At 42.8% G+C, this 8,909-nt stretch overlaps 1 long non-coding RNA gene across 2 annotated transcripts; it reads left to right on the forward strand.

The window, feature by feature from the left end:
* Window positions 1-1,936: 1,936 nt before the first annotated feature.
* LOC125483703 lies at window positions 1,937-6,375 on the forward strand. Of its 2 annotated transcripts, none has more exons than XR_007262653.1 (3): window positions 1,937-2,601; window positions 3,182-3,327; window positions 6,170-6,375. It is a non-coding gene; the product is annotated as an uncharacterized LOC125483703 (long non-coding RNA). The 2 variants fall into 2 exon arrangements; XR_007262652.1 differs by having other exon boundaries at window positions 1,937-2,333.
* The last annotated feature ends 2,534 nt before the right edge of the window (window positions 6,376-8,909 follow it).

Below are 8,909 nucleotides of genomic sequence, written 5' to 3' on the forward strand. Positions count from 1 at the left end.
GGATGTGGTGCTAATTAAGCAGGCTGTTTTATCCTGATGATTGAGTGTGGATGGAACAGCACTCATCCAGCCAAGTGGGCAGAATTGCCGATATTTGCCAAATTGCCCTGTGGAATCCTGTGGAATCATAGCTTCTTAATCAATCTGCCATACAAGATCTCAAGAAAAGCCTACCCTCATCTACACATCTAGTCACCTCTTCGTAAATTTATATGAACTTGGAAAGACAATAACTGATTAGGAATTGTCAGCATAGCTTGCATGGGAGATTGTGTCTCACAAATTTGAGTTTTTTTTTCGAAGAGGTTACCAAGAAGATAAATGAAGGAAGAGCAGTATCTACATGGATTTTAAGGCCTTTGACAAGATCCCGCATGGTAGACTGATTAGTAAGATCACATGAGATCTGGGGAGATATAGCCAACTGGATACATAACTGGCTTGATGGTAGAATACAGAGGGTGGTGAAAGTGGCATCGCATATAAACGGGGTAGTTTGGCATGCTTGCCTTCATTGGTCAGAGCATTGTGGTGAGCAGGAGCTAGAATGTCACAATAAAAACTGAAAGAGCTGCGGATGCTGTAAATCAGGAACAAAAACAAAGTTGCTGGAAAAGCTCAGCAGGTCTGGCAGCATCTGTGAAGGAGAAAACAGAGTTAACGTTTCGGGTCTGGTGACCCTTCCTCAGAACTGGAATGCCACGTTGTGGCTGTACAAGACATTGGTGAGGCCACTGTTGGAGTATTATAATTCTGGTTGCCCTGCTTTTATAACGATGTTGTTAAAATAGAAAGGGTGCAGAAAAAAATGTACAAGGACATTGCCAGGACTGGAGGGCTTGAGTTACAGACAGGCTGGGACTTCTTTTCCCCTGAAGTGTCATAGGCTGAGGAGTGACCTAATAGATGTTTATAAAATCATGAGGGGCATAGATAAGGTGACTAGCCAAGGTCTTTTTCCAAGGGTAGGAGAGTCTAAAACTAGAGGGGATAGGTTGTAAGTAAGAGGGGAAAGACTTAAAAGGGACCTGAGGGGCAATTTTTTCAACAGAGGGTGGTGTATGTATGGAATGAGCTGTCCGAGGAAGTTATAGAGACAGGCACAATCACAACATTTAAAAGACATTTGGAGAGGCACATTGATAGGAAAGGTTTAGAGGGATATACACCAAACGTAGGCAAATAGGATCAGTTTAGATATCTAGTCGGCATGGACCAGTTGAACCAAAGGGGCTGTTTCCATCCTGCATGACTCTAAATTCAAATTGTTTTCCATGATCCTCTCCTGACAAAACCATGCTGACTATACTTGCCTCTCCAAACCGCGATCAATTCTGTCCTTCATAATTTTATCCAAGTTTCCCTACCAGAACATGGACTTAGTGTACTGGTTTATCCTTGCCACCCGTCTTGAATAATGGTACCACATTAACATTCCTTCAGTCCTGAGGCCAGAGTCGATTTGAAAATGAATGCTGTGCCAGCTACAATGTTGCTGCAGCATTAATAACCTGGTCTAACAGATTTAAGTAACTTGAGTGTAGATGTGACACAATTAAACACCACTCTATCATGACGGGGTTGGGGAAATTAAACACCAGGATGTGTGATTTCGGTTTTCTGATGTCCTGACGGAAGGTTACTACATTGGAAACGTTAACTGTGTGTTCTCTGTCGACGGTTTCTCCAACAACTTCGCTTTTTTTTTGTTTATTTCACTTTTCTCATCCCTCTGTACTACAACCGCCTCTTCACTCTTCGAGGGCGAGGTGAGTTTCCGGAAATAGCCGAGGCCTCAGTCGGCCGTGTTTCGGGTACATCCGAAGAGCCAGGCTGATTCCGGTAATAGCCGAAGCTTCAGTCGGTAAGGTTCCGGGCACAGCCGAAGCGCCAGCCTTAATCCGGAAATAGTCGAGTCTTCAGCTGGTCGGGTTCCGAAACAGCCAAAGTGTCGGCCGGTCGGGTTGCGGAAACAGCCGAAGCTCCCGCCGGCCTGCATCCGGAAACAACTGAGGATCACGACACGCCGGATATTGCCGAGCATCGTAGGAGGGCATGACGGAAATAACCGAAATTGAGATGTTGGTGGAATTGGCTTGACTTGACGACGGGGGAAAAAAAAAAAGAGGGTGGAGGTTTAAACAGAAACAGCGGATCGATTCGGAGCGAGAATCAGAACCTCCTGGATTTGTCCAGGACGACTGTCGAACTGTTAAACGGCAAGCGCGAGGAAGTGGGAAACCCCGTGCACCGTGGGTCACGTGATTCCAGCCGGCGGTGGAGGTCACCGAACGCTGATTTGAATTTCCTGCGAACGCTCGGATCTTGTTAGAGTTAGTGAATGTATTGTTTTTCAATGGAACCGACTCTCAAATAACCACTGTATTTCGTGCTGTTTTCGATCGTCAGTTCTGGGGAAGCTGAACTCTCCCGCGCACGGGGCTTTGGCGCCCGCATGAGTCGCGGGCCTCTCTGTGCGAGGTCACGTGAGACGTCTGATGTCAGGGAATCCCGCCAAAGTGACGTGCAGCCTGCGATGTTGCAATTTCCTGACCTTGCCTGATAAAGGCAGCAAGGCTGGTTCCGCACCTAATTTGGCGGGTGGGTGTGGAGAGAGACGAAACAAAACAAAATAATAATGTAGTTCAGCACTTAATTTGAGAGGGAGAATAGCATAGCTCAGTCTTACTTTGGGGAAGTGGAAACAGTGTAGGTCCGCACCTAATTTGGGAGAGGGTGGGACGAACAACGCAACTAAGTAAATCTAATTTGGGGTGAAAGTGGAAGCAGTGTACCGAAATGGGAGGAACAGTACGGCTCAACGCTGTGTGGTGGGGTGGAGTGGAGTGTGGTAAAAGTGTAGCTCAAGATGAACGTACTCTGGCACACAGGGCACAATCTCAACATTGGCAGATGCCACTAAATTTTGAAGGTGGTGTAAACTGAGGAGGCTAGCGATCAAGTTGAGGGTAGAAGCTGTTTGATAGACTATGTTTAATGCAGAGGAGTGTGAAGTGGAAATAGAAAGCACTGGACAGTCTCAATAGGTCTGGCAACCTCTGGGGAGAGACAAAATGTGTTAATACTTTGAACCTGATATGACTAAAGTGATATTTCTGTTTGTTCTCATATGTGCTGTGAAACTACTCAGTTTCTCCATCACTTTCTATTTTCATTTCAGATTTCCAGAATCTGCAGTATCTTGCTTTTATTTCGGTGTGAAGTGATGTATCCTTCAGGAATGAAAAGGACAATGTAAAGTAAAGCATTCAACTTAAAGGGAGTACAAGGACATAGAAACCAGGGGAATATGCAAATTTATTGAAGGTAACAGAGTAGAAAGCAGTCAGTAAAGCAACAGAATCATCGGCTTTATAATGAAAAACTCTTCTGATAAGCCCTAGTAATTCTATTTTGATCCTGATCAGCCAAATGCGAACACTTAAATTTAGAATGTTTGTTTGTTTTTTTTAATTTTGTTCGTGGGATACGTGTGTCATTGGCAAGAACAATATTGCCCAGCAACAAATTGATGTGGGTCTAGAGTCACATGTAAGCCAGATGAGGTGAGCATGGCAGGTTCATTCCTTAAAGGACATTAGTGAACCAGATGGGTTTTTACAACAGTCAACAGTGATTACAGGAATTGCCTCCTGGAAATTTCAATTTTATAGAATCATAGAATCCCTACAGTGCAGACAAAAAGCTATTTTTTGGCCCATCAAGTCTTCCCCAACCATCCAAAGAGCATCTCACCCAGACCCCACCCCTGTTCTTGTAACCCTGTGTTTACCATGGTTAATCCACCTAGCCTGCACATCCTTGGACACAATGTGGTAATTTATCATGGCCAATCCATCTAACTTGCACATCTTTGGGCCATGGGAGGAAACTGGAGCACCCAGAGGAAACCCACACGGGTTGTGCAAACACCACACAGGCAGTGGGAGTGTGCACATTGTTGCAGGAGTGACACAAATTGCACGTCAGGAACCATGTGGAAAGCCTGACGCACTGACTCTGAGGCAAGCGCCTGGGAAGTTGCCTAGGCCAGCACGTTGGCTCAGTGGTTAACACTGCTGCCTCTCAGTTCCAGGAACCTGGGCTTGATTCCAGCCTTGGCTGACTGTGCTGAATTTGTACATGTTCTCCCCGTGTGGATTGCCTATAGTGTCCACAACCCAAGTATTCTGCAAGATTTTTGCCATGTTATGGTTTAAATCATACGTAAATGTTGAACAGAAAGCAAAACATTTGCTGAGTTAAAATTCAGAGCTGATAGATCTTCAGTAATGCTGAATTTATTTAAAACATTGCTCACATTTTACTGCTCTTTCACTGATTACGATTTGTAATATTTATTTTAAACCTACAGAATATATTGAGATTTTGTAGCATGTATTAGCCTAAATACAGTTCTTAAGTTTTGCTTTTCCATCACTTAATTTTGTTGCTGTAATGACAGGGGGTGGTTCAGGAGATCGAGTTATATTTTGTACAGTTCCTGTGCTGGAGATCAGGCTCATCTCATTTTGAGAGATACTGCTTTTGCATCAAAATATCACCTCTGCACTGTTAATACTGTTTCTACAGGTCCAAGTGGTGCTGCGTCCACTGCTTTTCGTCATTAATATGAATGACTTGCATGTAAACATAGGAGGTGTGGTTAGTAAGTTTGCAGATGACTCTAAAATTAGAGATGTAGTGGACAGTGAAGAACGTTACCTCAGAGTACAACGGGACCCAATGGGCCAAACAGTGGCAGGTGAGGTTTAATTTAGATAAATGTGAGGTGCTGCGTTTTGGAAAGGCAAATCAGGGCAGGACTTATACACGTAATGGTAAGGTGTGGGGAGTGTTGCTGAACAAAGAGACCTTGGCGGGTGGGTTCATAGTTCCTCGAAAGTAGAGTTGCAGGTAGATAGGGTAGTGAAGAATGCATTTGGTATGCTTGCCTTATTGGTCAGTGCATTGAGTGTAGGAGTTGGAAGGTCATGTTGCTACCGTACAGGACATTAGTTAGGCCACTTTTGGAATACTGCATTCAATTTTGGTCTCCCTGTTATAGGAAGGATGTTGTGAAACTTGAAAGGGTTCAGAAAAGATTTATAAGGACGTGGCCAGAGTTGAAGGGTTTGAGCTGCAGGGAGATGCTGAATAAGCAGGGGATACTTCCGTGGAGCATTGGAGGCTGAGGGGTGACCTCGGAGGTTTATAAAATCATGAGGGGCATGGATAGGGTGAATAGACAAGGTTTGGGAATCCAAAGCTAGAACGCATAGTTTTTAAGGGGAGAGGGGAAAGATTTTTAAAAGAAAAAAAGACCTAATGGGCAACTTTTTCACGCAGAGGGTGGTGTATGTATGGAATGAGCTGCCAGGGGAAGTGGTGGAGACTGGTACAATTACAACATTTGAAAAGGCATCTGCATGGGGAAATGAATAGGAAGGCTTTAGAGGGATATGGGCCAAATGCTGGCAAACGGGACTAGATTTATTTGGGATATCTGGTTGGCATGGACGAGTTGGACTGAAGGGTCTGTTTGCGTGCTGTATATCTCTATGACCAGAACCTCTCTCTACTCTAGTGTATTGCTTAGAAAAGCTTGGAGTGTATTATCACCAACCAACTCCATTTGTTTCATAGAATCATAGAAAAATTCAGCACAGAAGGAAACCATTCAGACCATTTGAGTCTGTCAGCTATATTGAAGAGCAGTCCACTTCATCCTTTGCTCTTTGCCCACATCCTTGCAATGTATTTCGCTTCAAGTATTTTATCCAATTTGAAGGCAACTATCAGGGAACATATTTTAAATGTTAACTATTTGGTGTGTGAAAAATAGTTTTTCCTCTTGTTACCGCTAGTTCTCTTGACAGTCATCTTAAATCTGCACTTTCGTCATCCTGTCAGCCATCAGAAATTGTTTAACTTTTTGATTATCTGTTTGACAGTTTACACTCTACTTAGGACAAATTTGGAACTGCCTGACAATGAGAATTCCAATAAGGCTTGGGTATGCGACTTTGGAAAATATGTAAATTACTAAAAGCACTATTAAGAAATGTACAGTCAGATCCAGTATCAAATAAAGATGTTTCATTGGTGGCAATTTACAATTTATTGTGTCTGCCAGCCTCTTAACTATGCCTGTCATTTTTCATTCTAGAACACTCAATGGGGTTTGGATTGTCTATTTGCTCCCAGACTTCAGATAGGATTCTTGGTGTAAATAAAGCATTTTTGTGAAGATCATCAAACAGGACTTTTTTTTTGTTTGAACAGGATATCCTAGAAAAGGAGTTGAACTGCCTCTAGTTTTGTGTTTCTTGTCATGTTCTATATTAAAATAAACTGGACTTGTTTTAGTTTAAAGCTCTTAGATTTTCATTTTATTTTAGTTAACGTATTTTTCCTAATCAACCTATTCAGAGATGTTATTACCACCTTTTGGGAGCAGGTGGGACTTCAACCTGGATCTCTCATTTCAGGGGTGGGGACACTACCACAGCATCACAAGAGGGCCTCTGAGGTTTTCATTTTTTTTGTACATAGATCACCTGTATGTTTTGTGTTTTTATCAGTAGTCTTAACAAGTTTGGAATCTATTTGAAATTATTTTTTCAGGTTAAATAAGTCTTTTTAAAAGGTAATGGAGTATACTGTTGAACATATAACTTCGATTGTTCACAGCAAGTAAGCAGAACATAACATGAAGTGTCGCAAATTGACCAACAACGACAGTTCTCTTTCCCCCTCCCCAAAAAAAATCTGCTAAATGTCAGTCACAGCAATCCAAAGCATTTTTGGTTAGTGGGCATCAGATAAACACTGCCCTTAAGTAGTCATCCCTCACACAAGCCTAAATGTGGACCTCAGCTTTTTAAACCAGGTGCCTAGAATGTTTGTTGTACATTGAACCTACAGACTGTGACACTGCTTCCGCCAGCGTGGCCTCACATTACTAGTTCTGTTCAAAGAGAGACTAGGCTCCAGTTCTAGAGTAGTACTACAACCTAAATGCTCCAAACAATTTAAAGTTGCTTTATAGGGCAAGATTTGACACTAAGCTACACAATCAAGGTTGGTAAAAGAGACAGGTTGTGAAGAACGTTTTAAATGAGGAGGGAGAAGTTCAGGGAGTATATTGCTGAGCGTGGGGTAAACTGAAAGTCTTCCAGCAAAGGTGAAGTGATGAAAATAGAGATGCTCAAGTGACCAGAATTGGAGAAATACTTATGAGGCTTCCTGCCTGCCATTTTGAGGCCCTCAATGACCAATTATAGCCACTTCAAGCCTGCATCCTGCACCCACTGCTGTTTTGCCTGCAATGAGATTGGGAAGAGGGGAATTTCCCTCGTGGGTCACCTGTGTCTATAATTTGGTGAGGAGCAGCCGTCACTATTTTGGTGGGCTTGCCACTGACATTTTAGACGGGTTGTCTGGGACCTAACATTAAGCCCGTATGAAAACTGGACAGTGAAGTGGTGTTCCAAACCATATTTGTGAAGATTCTCAAAGGGTAGTGCATCTTTGGAATTCTTTACCACAGAAGGCTGTTGAGGCTGAGTCATTAAGCATTGTTAATGCTGAAAGAGAGAGAGAGAGATTTTTAATCTGTCAGGGAATCGATTATAGGCAAAGGCAGGAAAGTGGAGTCGAGAATGATAAGATCAGCATCAGCGGAGCAGACTCAATGGGCTGTTCTTCTGTTTCTGTGTCCTATGGTCTTACTTCAAAAACAGCGTCTCAATAATGCAGGATGAAGGTGTGGCATAAATGTCAATCATCAAACATTACTTGCCACTTGGTTGGCGAAAGAAAATTACACCAAGCATCAGATTTTAAACATCAGCACGTTCAGCTTCTGCTTTCTCTGATCCTTATGTACATTTATTAAATGGGGCTGAGACTGATATATTAATGGTCTAACCAAGGAATAGTCTTGTTTATGCTGTCATTAATGTTGTTGTTTGTCTGCGTCCTGAAAGCTATTGTGAAATTCCCTTTCTTCAAGTTGTTTCATGCCTCATTATGTAGGATTTATTGCCCATTTCTCCTTTGACCTTGAAATGGTGGTGAGCTGTCTTCTTCAACTGTGACAGTCAATCTGGTGTAGTTACATCTGTTACAAAGGGACTTCCAGGATTTCCAAAAGGAACAGTGATTTAAGAACCGTTCAACATGGCACGGGATGTACAGGGAAACATGCTGTGGTGTTGCTCATATGCATACACTGCCCTTAATCTAGTCAGTAAAGGTTACAGGGTGCTGTTAAAAGAGCCATGGTGAGTTGCTGCTATGCGTTTTGTCGTTGGTTTACTTCGCTATCACTGTATCGGTGGTGAAGGGAATGAATATTGAAGGTGAGGAATAGGGTGCCAATCAAGTGGGCTGCTTTGTACTGGATTTATTGAGCTTCTTGAGTGTTTCTGGAACTGCACTCATCTAGGCAAGTATTCCACAATGCTCCTTATTCATGCATTGTAGATGGTTTTGGGGAGTCAGGAGGTAAGTTACTCATCTCAGCGCCTCCAGTGCAAAAACTAAAGGGCCACTGGACCTGAAACATTAATTCTTTCTTTACGGATGCTGCCAGACCTCCTGAGTTTCTCCTGCAATTTCTATTTGTATTTCAGATTTCCAGCATCCGCAGTTCTTTTGGTTTTTTTTTTTGCAGAGCTTCTAACCTTTGATCAAGCTAATCCAGTGGTCAATAGCCAACCCTCCCTCAACACTGTTGAATATGAGGAGAGGATGGTTAGATGCTTATTGGAGATGTTGATTGCGTATGTGGGCTAAACATTACTTGTCATTTATCAGTCTAAGCCTGAAAGTTGCCCAGACCTTGGTGCATTTAGATATGTACTGTTTCAGCTCTGAGGAGCTGTGAATAGTACTGAACACGT

This window comes from Rhincodon typus, chromosome 8 (assembly GCF_021869965.1).
Source record: "Rhincodon typus isolate 14 chromosome 8, sRhiTyp1.1, whole genome shotgun sequence".
NCBI lineage: Eukaryota > Metazoa > Chordata > Chondrichthyes > Orectolobiformes > Rhincodontidae > Rhincodon > Rhincodon typus.